General features: G+C 37.2%; 1 protein-coding gene across 1 annotated transcript in view; it reads right to left on the bottom strand.

Annotated features, from left to right (window-relative positions):
* RNGTT (RNA guanylyltransferase and 5'-phosphatase) overlaps positions 1-11,629 on the bottom strand; it is a 189,205-nt gene that overhangs the window by 78,611 nt on the left and 98,965 nt on the right. The gene's annotated exons all lie outside the window — the stretch shown is intronic.

The following is an 11,629-nucleotide window of genomic DNA, read 5'->3' as shown; positions in this document are numbered from 1 at the left end:
AAAAAAAAAAAAAAAAAAAAGTGCAGGCTGAACAAATATTTGAGAATATCTATTTTCCTTTTCAAGTATTCTCCTATCAGATTAACACAATTAACACTTTCATTTTGAGTAGAGCCATTTGGAAAGTGAGAAGGGAAAACTCCTTCTTCAAGAAGAAACACTGCACCCTGAAGGGGAAAATGAGAGTCCTGCCCATTTTTTGTGGGAAGTTAATCTTTGGAGTTCTGATTTAGGAACAAGTAAGTTAGTGGCTCTGGGTAAGTGCCAAGAATTTGAACAGAATAGCTACTTCCTGAGCACTGCAAGTAAAAGGGGGAAAAAAGTGTAGGCTGTTTAAAAAAAACCTCACTCAAAGAACTTCAGTTACTCTGAAGATTAGTTGCTGTCCTTCTTAAGGACAGATATTGTCACATTCCACTTCTGATGATCTAAAAGCGGGGGATCCAAAATGGGTTAATCTTGCTTACAACTTGTAAGTAATTTGAAAACACAACCAAACAACAGTTTCAGCCACATCAGAGGCTTTATCCCTTCCATTCAGCATGACCGCATAAATGTTAATGAAGCATTCATCCCAAAACATCTAGTTTGAATGGTGGCATTGAGTAACTGTGGTGAAGAGCCTCTTCCAATATACCTGCTGCTGGCAGGGAACATTCATGGTGCTACCAGTAGAACATTTTTAGATAGTTCCCAATCTCAGTCCTCCTCTCAGATAGTTCCTCTCCTTTCCTTATAGCTAAACATTAAAATAACTGTGTGGCTATGCTCTGAGAAGGCTGAACACGTAGAGAATTAGGGAAGGGAATAAATGACGATTATCATTTCCAAAAATAGACAGAAACACATTTAGCAGCTTCTAATAGCTTTTAGTTCCAYGCAGTGACAGGAGAACAGAAATAGTGATTAAACACAGCTTTTTCACAACCAAATCTATATACCCAGAAATTTAAAATACTGAATTGTGCTTCTTAAGTAAGAGAACTGCTCCCAGAGTTGTCAATTCACAAATAACTATCAATTGAAATGCTCAATGTATGGTCACACAACAATTCTGGGAGAAGAAATCAGACAAACTTGAGYTACTTTATGAGAAGTTTTTTCACAGTCCAATAAGCCCTTTAGAAGGTTTATCAGTCTCCCATGCATCTTTTTTTGTTATTGTCATAAAGGAACTGAGCATCTCCTTCATAACTGACAATGATGTAGGAAAAAAACAAAACTTAACCACCGGTCAAGCACAAATCTATGACAATTTTTGGAAGATATTTTATCTTGGGGGTGAGAAGGGGTATGTAAAATGAGTTGATCACTAAGGAGTACCTTTCAGCAACATTTTTCCAATGTAAATTTTACTAAAACACATGGACATAACAATAAGCATACTATTATGAGCTCAGAGCCAATAAACTTCCATAAAGCAGCATCTGACTTTAATACAATCCTTCAGATATTTTTTTCTTTAGARGAGAAGGAGAGGAGCAGTATGGAGATAACAGCAAAGTGAACAAATCCACCTGTCTCTGATCCCATAGGTATTTCAAAAAGGATTCAAGACTCGTGTTGATCTACAGCTTTCTGCTGACACCAAGAACATCCTGTTTGTTTTATGGCCTATCTTCTAACCATCTTTTCTGCTTTTTAATAGGCTCTCAGCAGAAGAGAACAGGAATTTCACAGACCAAAAGCATTTTATAATCTTTTTTTTAAAATAAAACAATTCTAAAATCTGGACAAAGAGACCTAACTTTATCGTTAACATATTGGAAGTCAGCGGTAGTGCCTTTGGCAAAAAGATCTAGAATTTCAGTTCTAGCGGAAACCAAAGCTGTCTTGGCTAAAACAGTCCTATAACAACGACAGTGATGGAAGYGGAGGGAGCATATTACTTTTACATTAGGAAGAGTGTTGCCAGCAGGTCGAGGGAGGTGATCCTGCCCCTCTACTCAGCYCTGRRGAGGCCTCATCTCTAGTACTGTGTCCAGTTCTGGGCTCCCCACTACAACAGAGACATGGAGATACTGGAGAGAGGCCAGTGGAGGGCTACGAAGATGATCAGAGGGCTGGAGCAKCTGCCCTATGAGGAACRGCTGCGAGAGYTGGGCCTGTTTAGCCCAAGGAAGAGAAGACTGAGGGGGGATCTTATCAATGTGTATAAGCACCTGAAGGGAGGGTGCCAAGGGGATGGGGACAAACTCTTTTCAGTTGTCCCGTGTGACAGGACTAGAGGCAATGGGCAGAAACTGAAGCACAGGAAGTTCTGCCTGACYGTGAGKGGGAATTTCTTCCCTGTGAGAGTGASRGAGCACTGGCACAGGTTGCCCAGAGAGCTTGTGGAGTCTCCTTCTCTGGAGATCTTCAAGGCCTGCCTGGGTGCAACCCTGTCTACCATGCTGTAGGTGACCCTGCTGAGCAGGGAGGTTGGACTAGATGATCTCCAGAGATCCCTTCCAACCTTACCCATTCTGTGATTCTGTGAAGCACTATCTTCCACTTCCTACACGTTTACTTCCAGACACTATCAAATACCAAAATACTAAGATAAGACTAAACACAAATTTTAGTTACGTTCGACTGGACATTTCTCAGGTTCTCAGGCTGCGCATATCTAAGTCTGCCAAGAACAATAGTCCCCCAGCTGTGTATGTATATTTGTGTTCTCTAGTTGTGAAATTGGGTATATCTCTAGGGGGGGGGGAAAGTTTCAAAGAAGGTATCAGCTCAAGTCTTGACATCTCTTCATAACTGTTGCAAGCAGACCTAAGACAAAATACTTTAGTCCAAAAAGATATCACAAAGGATCAAAGTTTTAGACTGCCGTTCACAACCAGGCAAAAAAGAAATACTACAGAGTATCCTCTATGATACTAAAAACTAATTAGAAAGGAAGAGGGGTAGACAAAGGGAAAATAGTCAATAGTTCAGTAGGAAACAAAGAAAAGCAATTTTGTCTTCTTTGAGTAGCCAAAGAATACTGAGTAGTGATTCATTCATCACATCCCTCTTCCACTACACCCTTTTTACTGGGAGAACAGGACACACAACAGTTTTCAACAATCAGTACTGTGGCCTATCGCCCCCTATTCAAGCACCTGGAGGACATACTCATCTGTATTAAAATATGTGCAATCTTGCAGAAGAGAACTGTAAGCACRTATGTGACTGCAATCAGGAATTTTCAGTGCAGGAGATATGCAAAACCTGCCAGTGGACTACCATTATATTGCCATAATTAATGTTTCGGGGAAAACCAGCTGGCGAGGAAATYATCTCCTTTATGGAGATACCTACCAAATATTTCACATCTCAAAAGCAGTGTTTCTTGCCCTTTTTAAATTTTACCTCTGAGCCAACAATTGATTCTTTAACAGCGAAATACCTCATGACTTGATTTTAAATCCACCTATTCTCCATAATTCCACTGCATTAGAAGTCAGACCTCATAATATAAAGCCATTAACCACAGAGCCAAACACAATTTATTCTTCAAATCAGTAAAACTCCAGTTTACTGCCTGCTTTTTTAATTAACAAAAATATATACAGGCAGAGTACATTTACCTACTTAAAACCAAGCCAGAAAGTATAATTCAATTAAAAATATTACAAAAACAGCTTGCTTGCTAGATGCCAGAAGTTTTAATAACATTTTTTCCCTTTTCTGTTTTTGGCCAGCCATCATTAATATTCCTAACTAATTAATTAATCTATGTCAGCCATGAGAGTTTGCGAACTAATGGAGTAACACCCACCAAATCTGACAGAGGACAAAACCYTACTTCTTTCAAAGGCCTACCAAAATATGCAAGCAAATGTCATGGAAACAGAAGCTCTCTCCATGGTAACATCATCTCTAGTATGGCAGCTAACCGCTCTAATTTCTAACATGCTCCAAGACAAGGTATTAGCTTAATTCCCATTTTTCATAGCCTTTCTATAACATTCCATAAATCTATCAGTTGTAAAGATTTAATAAAAGATTAATAGTTCGCAAGTATGCAGTATTAAAGCCAAAGCTGAACCTAAGTAGAAGGGCAAACAGATTAGCCGTGACAAAGTGAGCGGGAGCAACATCACCTTGGAGAAAAACAACAAACTGAAGACAACATAAAGAACAGTTGTATCACAGCCGTTTCCCATTACACCACGCGACTCAGTGCAACAGCTGTCAGCCTTGCTTTAGTGCCTTGCACAAACACACAGAAGGAAGTGCAGTGTAAAAAGGCACAATTCAGAATACAGTTAAGCAGCCCTTGCTACCTGCCTTTATAAAGTATTTTTTTTTTAATCAACCAACCCAAGCAACCAACACACTCAAATATAGCTTAAGATGGTTACTAGCATTGTAGCTCCTCTCCACAGTGATGGACCAGCTAAATGTGTAGCAACTAGAGCTGAGTGAACGATTTTCAGTGAGTAATTTAACAAATTAGGTCCTGTTGTGGAATATCTGTAAGCAGGCTCACGATTCTGACAAAATTACTATCCAAATCTATTCTACAACAATGTTTGCACATATATTTGCTGATTTGATCTCCAATACTATACATTTCACTTGTACCTACTAAGAGGTAGTCAGATAAGTCATGTGGTGTTATATGCCCATTTGATCAAGAAACAGAAAAGAGACAGCACTGGTTATGCATAAAAAAAACATATTTCTTATAACATTTTACTTATGAAAAATATTATGCCTTGCATAAGCATATGATACAAACATACAATACATACAAAAAGCTGCTAATGCTGAAGAAATCAATTTGTTTCAAAATGTGAATAAACAGTCACAAAAATACCTTCTAGTTCAGATTTGCATGCAAATTATGAAAAGTACACTCATGTTCTTTTCTGGTTCAAATATTTTAATATTTTAATGTAAATGTAAAGTTTAAACTAAATTAGCTAACAACGATGCAAGCATGATGATTATATTACCTAAGCCTTTGAAAAGGCAAAAAAGCATATTGATAACTTTCATTTGAAAAATTACATAGAGAAGGTTCAGCTTTGTTCATATTTAACCAGTAGAAGGGAAAAGTATATTTTCTACAGTCTTATTACATGGAAATAGTACTATGCTCTATATTTTACAGAGGGTTTCTGATTCTCAAAAATAAAATGCACCCTCCCAAACCTTATTAGTGCTCTGGAAAATGTTTCATAAACACAGTGTATCTGAGGTCACTCACTTCATACATGCTTATTTGCCTAATAGAAAAATCTACATTGCTTAAAAATGTTATTTTTGTAAATTACCCATACAAACAATAATGCTTGTGTCTATTGTACTTTCATATTTGTCCTTGGAGCCAGAGGCATCTTTCTTTCTTTTTTTTCCTTTTTTTTTTTAAGCCAAAGAAATCTGAATTTGCTTTAAAGCTAATTCAGTTGATGCTAAAACCACTGCATAGGAATATGCAGCTTAAAAACTAGAAGAATCTGACCTCTGCCATTCTGTTCTCCAACTGAACTTTAATTTTCCTCCCCATCTTTGTGATAACACAATACCTAGCAGAAATCTTTTAAAATGTATTTAGAAAAAGAAGCAGAGCTTTACACCATGTATATCAAAACACAAGGAACAACCTTGAGACTACTGTTTTGCTAACCACATATCAAAAATTTTTCCTCTTTTCTGAGCTCGTCCTATGACCACCGGATCTGTGACAGATTTACATTCACTAAATAATGAAACATTTCCAAAACCACACTACTTTGAATTATTTTTTAATCTTATGTTGTTCCAGTTATTCATTACTGATGGAACAAGCCGTATTTTCACTTAACAATGGCAACATCAATCCACAATCTGACAAGTCCCATAGACATGTATTTTAATTGCTCTCATAAGCTGATAGTTCTCTCTAGAGAGCCCTATGTTGTACAAAATACATATTTTGTTTCAGTGGTTGAATGAATATAGAGATAGGAGATCTTGGGATTTCCAGTGATCACTGTTTGGAAATAAACAACCTACTATCTGTCAGTTCAAACTTTTCAAAACTTTCAGACACTGTTTTATGAGTGTACTAAATGTTTCTTGAATCATGTTTTTCCAAGTACACAGAACGTCCACATTTCTGAAAACTGGGATATCTCCAGCTAAAACTTTTACCCGTTTTTCCCTTTTGTAATAACCTAGCAGATACTTCAGAGTTCCTCTGTCTTGGTGGACATGGAAAAGAGAAGGTCATTTAAATGAATACAGTCATCAGTGCTAAGAGAAAATAAGATTTTGCTTTATGATTATCTGCAGTAATTACTGCAGCAGATCATCAGTTTCACGTCTCTGACTTCCTCAGTTACGGCATGAAGTCCAGCATTGCCCTTCTAATCCTATACTTAGAAGCACATATCCTGAATGATACAGTCACCTCTAAATTATTCTGATGTATATCAATGGAAGACAGTGGAAGTTTCTTAAAAGCAATTTATAACTTTCATATGAAGATCTAGACTTGTGTTTCCAACTGTACATTAATAGAGCTGGCCCACCATTTTGGTATGTCAAAGTCTAAGACAGCTTTTGAATGACTCTGATGAATGGAATAGGGAATACAATTATGACTGAAACAAAAGCTACCAGCAGCCAAAATAAGATCAAATTGCATTTTGCCCTACCTTGTCAAAACAGAATATAATTCAGCAGGCACCACTGAGCCTTGCAGAATGTACTATGTTCTATACATTACAGTGCTAGGTAGCTAAGTGAACAGGCTGATTTTAAATCTGTTGATACCTACTACAGATAGCAGTTCACAGATTTTTCTGATAACACCTCCTAGCAAGCAAACTAAAATATGTTTTGATAAAAACAATAATACAGTTACCTGTCTGTGATACTGACCCTCCATTTTCACATTTACAGTCTATAGGAACATCGACCCAGTAAACCTTTCAAACTATGAGTAATAGATGCAATTATTGATATTCCCCTGAAAGCAACCCTGCTTTCACAACCCTCAGGTGTATAACGTCATCCTCCTGACATGCTGTGTTACTGCTTACACTAAAACAGCAGGCTGAAGATCTAGCTAAACATTTTTCCTTATCTTAACACAAACCACAACGTTTTGCTTTACTTTGCTAAGTCACTTTTACTTTGCTAAAGCCTTGACTAATAAAAAATAAGGACATTTTATGAAGGATCTTCACGGAAACTTAAGAGGTCTGTTGGCTCTCTTGGACATGCACAGGAGAAAGTCCAGGGAGAAAACAACCCCAACAAGGTTGTTCCTCCAGATATTTTCCTAGATCTTTTCCCTTTGATAGAAAAGAGTACAGATGAATCATACATGAGACATTCTGCTTATCGACAGCTATTCCAGTATCTGAAGAAAAGATAGTGCTGATATACTTCCCACTGTGTTTTCCAAGTCATCATTCCTGATCTACCAAATCCTTAGTCCCAAAAAAGAATTCTGTATGACTCAGGACGAGTAGGAACACTGCCACAGAGACAGCTGACCACATCCTTAATGGCAGCCTATGTTAAGGATGATGAGCAGAATCAACTATTGGAATCATCTAGTATAAAGCTCTCATCAATTCAAAGCAAAACATCTCTCAGACTTCCTTATCCATTCACAGAAGAGATTTGGTTTTCAAAGTTGATCCACCACACATGTAAGTTAACCTAATTTGTGGAATACAACTTTATTCTCTTAAGAGCAGATATATTTGCCAAGGCGAAAAACTGTGTTAGCATTCTCACCTGAACATCATGTTTACAGTATATATTCCTTATATTCATTCATTGTCTTTTAGTCAGAAAGTATGTGCAATCTGGCACAGCTAGGAGCATGGCAGCAAGTGTACTCAGCAAGCTCCTTGGCATCTAACTTTGAGACAAGAACAATGCAAAAAAACATATTTGAAAGTCTTTATGATTAACGATTCTGTCCTAGCATAAAATACATCTTTATTTCCCTACCACTTAAAACAGCAGCCTCCAGGAAAAAGCATCTTTTCAGAGAACCTCACAAATGACACAAACGCAGACACCACCTTTTTAATGTCAACTGACAATATTGAGGATGGCTAGTACACATAATGTAAAATTTAAGAAATAGCTCCTGTCTAATGCCATTGGCAAGCAATGATTCAACTGCACATCAGAAGTTTAAGAACCTTTTCAGATAACTGTCATAAATGCAATTCATTGCCTTATAAATCAGAGAACTTCAGATGGTATAGGTCATAAGAAACGAGATAACCTATCTCCTTAGGTAATCAGACTTACAGCACTTACAACTATTCAGACAAAAGAATGAAGTCGGGCTAAATAATTTTGGCAAATAGCATATATATTTGCACCTGTAAATAAACCACAAGACCAATAGTAGAAAGCTAAGCAAGGAAAACTTTTGAGACATCATTTTCTCACTAGATGCAGAGCTAAAAGTCGGTCGCTTCCCTCACTTGGCCATTTTCTGTGCAGTGTGGATGCTAGATGTTTGTACTTGTAAGAAACGTCCTAATTTCCTGAGGTGACAATTATCTCAGGTTCTTAGAATGTCAGTACGAATAGTAAGTTTACTSTGTTTGAAAACGATAACGTTTTTGTTTAGGAGTCTAGAAATTTAATCAGATGAGGACTCTACTTATTCAGTGTTTATGTTGGTTTTTCTGTTGTTTATTAATATAGATCACCTGAAGACAGCAGAAACAAACTCGATTTGGCACAGAAAAAGTCACTTGTATATTCACAGAAAATATTCAGAGAAATACTGTGCATTGCTAGTCCATTTTAGCATGTTCATAAAGCATATGATAGGACGGTATGTTTGAGATATGTGTAGCAATTTACAAGAGGAACTGCTAAGAACATTGCCRTGGAAAGTGAATGTAACAGCTACTCACAGGCAGAAAAGAGTTGTAAAGCTCGGTGGTGTTTCAGGAGACTGGCAGCAAGTTCTCCTTTAAAGGAAAGTCTACCACAGCACAAGAAGTGCACGCTGACATGACAACAGCAACCACTTCGACTGGTAAGAGATTCAGTCAGGAATGTTCCTCTTACAGAGCAAATCGCTTTTAGCAATGAGATACTCTAAGGAATCATAAAAGGTTTAGGTAGTAGGAGTCAATACAAAGGCTGATGAAAATTCTTATCCTCAGATTCTCTTCTGCTGCAAAGTCTACAAAATCTAGGCTATCTACACTAAGGAACCACAACAAAATTGGAAAACTAAATCCAGAAAGTTGTAAAAAAGCAAAAACATTATGTACATGATTGTTAAAAGCAAAAATTTGTTATGTACATGATAGCTCCTGAGACTTTATCCATCAGCTTTTGTACTGAGACTACATCTACTGCAATAGAAATACATAACAGTAAGTGCTGCCTCATCACTAGCAAACATGGTGTCTAAGTTTCAAACGTTTGCCAATAACTGACCTGGTTTATGTTTTAAAATTCACAGCAGAGCCCACAAAAGGTATTCTCTGCTAGGAAAGGCATACCAAGTATATAGGGTTATTTAGGAGAAACTGGCACTGTTTCATGAAACAAAACATGACCTTTTGGAGACACTGCGCTCAGTAGTACCTTTCAGAGATATTGCATTAAGTTTCAGTAATAGAAAGTTGAGGTAGCTTTAGTGATTTTGGGTGAACTTTTACAATGATGAAAAATGATAATACAGCCTACTACACAATGGGAATAGTTCAAATAATTAACAGGCAATCAAGCATTTCAGACCACCACTAAGTCTGCAAAGGGAAAGGAAGGAAGATCTATTAAAGTCTCATGCCATGTTAGTCAGTAAAAAAAAATCTGTTTATTAGTCTCCTTTCAATTTAAGGGCTAAGCTTTTTGTTAGTGCTCGATATTGAGAGTTAGGAGTTAAATAATTCAGTCATTCTTTAAAATAATATTTTTCTTAGAAGAGTGGAACTCAACAACTGTCCTTCTTCCTTTCCCCCAAAAATCTTAAACTCATACAACACATTTTTACTCCTCATCCAAAATAAGAGCACAGAGTATCAAGTAGAAATCAGCCCGAGTCAAAACAAAAACATCACAGAACTCAGGAGGCAAAAAAGATGACAAAGAAAAGAATAAATCCTGATACAAGCTTTACATGGATGCTCAAAAACTGTCCTTAGGCCTTCCTAAGTGATAGTCAGCTAACCTGCTTTTAAATTGTTCAAGAAATAAAATAATTCTTTCATCCTTTTTCCAAGTAAGACAAAATAATAGTTTTAGCCAGCAAGAAAATCAGTTACAAAGAGACTGCTAGCATAAAAACTAGATAGCCTCAGGCAGATATCTAGTGAATGTATGATTTACAAGGCAGATAGCAAAAGTAATTTCACTGATGAGTGGGTACAGGTCAGCGAGCTGATTCTGCCATCCACAGATAAGAGGCCATTTTTGAGATTTCAATTAAAAACACACAGGTTGGCAAACTGCAAGAGTTAAAACAAACGTACAAAGTTGTTCACTATTTGGAAGTAACCTTTTAGAAAAAAATAGTTGAAAGTTTCCAATCTTATATGAGCATTCAGAATCTGTGAACAATGCATTAGGCTTTTACCTGCAAACTACTGGGCAAATTCACTTAGGGTCTGGTCATAATCACAGGGCAACATACCTGTCCATGAAGTTTCCTGCTGGCCTGTTTCACTCCTCCTAATTAGCACTTAGCTTCGGTCCCTGCTCTGCCAACCTGTTACATGCAGAGGGATCAGAAAGCTGATCAGATGGAATGGAGCTGACTCAGTAGTATGGGAGTTTTATCAGTAGCATCTTAAATGGACAGAAAATGATGAAGGGAAAAGAAGCGTTAGGGAGAAAAAGACATAAAAAGAGAAACCAAAAGGAAGGTGGGAAATAGGCTATTGGACAGAGAGGAAGCATGAAAAGGAAACAGAGGAAAGGAAAAGAGTAGAAAGGAAAGAAGAGAAACAATAGTAAGAAAACATTGTCTTATATTTGTCTCTCACCATGGAGTTTGTTAGAGGATGGTAGGTATGACAGGGGATGTGCAGGGGGCACTATGAAGCACACATCACATCAAATCACCTATAAAACATTCTCAGATCATAAACTAGGCAAAAATCTCCATCACTTCCACTAACCACACATTTCTCATGATCTGTGAAAGCATTTAGTCTCTGAAAGAGGAGGAAGAAGGGAGGCCTTAGTCACCGACCTTTTCTGAAATTAAAGTACTTGCATGTCCTGGGAAAYACCCCAAATAAATAATAATTCAGATAACTGGTGAATTAGTTGGGAACAATAATGCACAGTTAACATGGTCTTGCAAAATAAACTAACCTGCAGAATACAATCCTCTCACTCCTCAAGATGGTAGATTGTGTCTACCATCACCAGTTGCAGTGCAAAACATTTTCTGTTTCAGTACAAGGAGCTTACAATTCGTAACATGAGTTTAAAAGGAGATGGTAAGACTAATAGAAGAAAATAGACCCTATTATACCTAGCTGAAACACTAAATTTGGTATAAGACTTTTCACAGATCTCTTTTCATCAAAATATTTGGATTTCTTCAAACTGAACTAACCCACAGACACTATTAGGCTGAGGATCTCAATATCAGAAAGAAAAGTGAGAAAAAAAGACCTCTCAGGGGCTTCGACTGCAAGCACCATTCCTATTCACAAAT

The sequence above is a fragment of the Rhea americana genome, unplaced genomic scaffold (genome assembly GCF_003343005.1).
Source record: "Rhea americana isolate MKP2758 unplaced genomic scaffold, rheAme1 scaffold_55, whole genome shotgun sequence".
Taxonomy (NCBI): domain Eukaryota; kingdom Metazoa; phylum Chordata; class Aves; order Rheiformes; family Rheidae; genus Rhea; species Rhea americana.
Note: the sequence above shows the minus strand (reverse complement) of the source record. Positions and strands in the feature narration are given on the sequence as shown.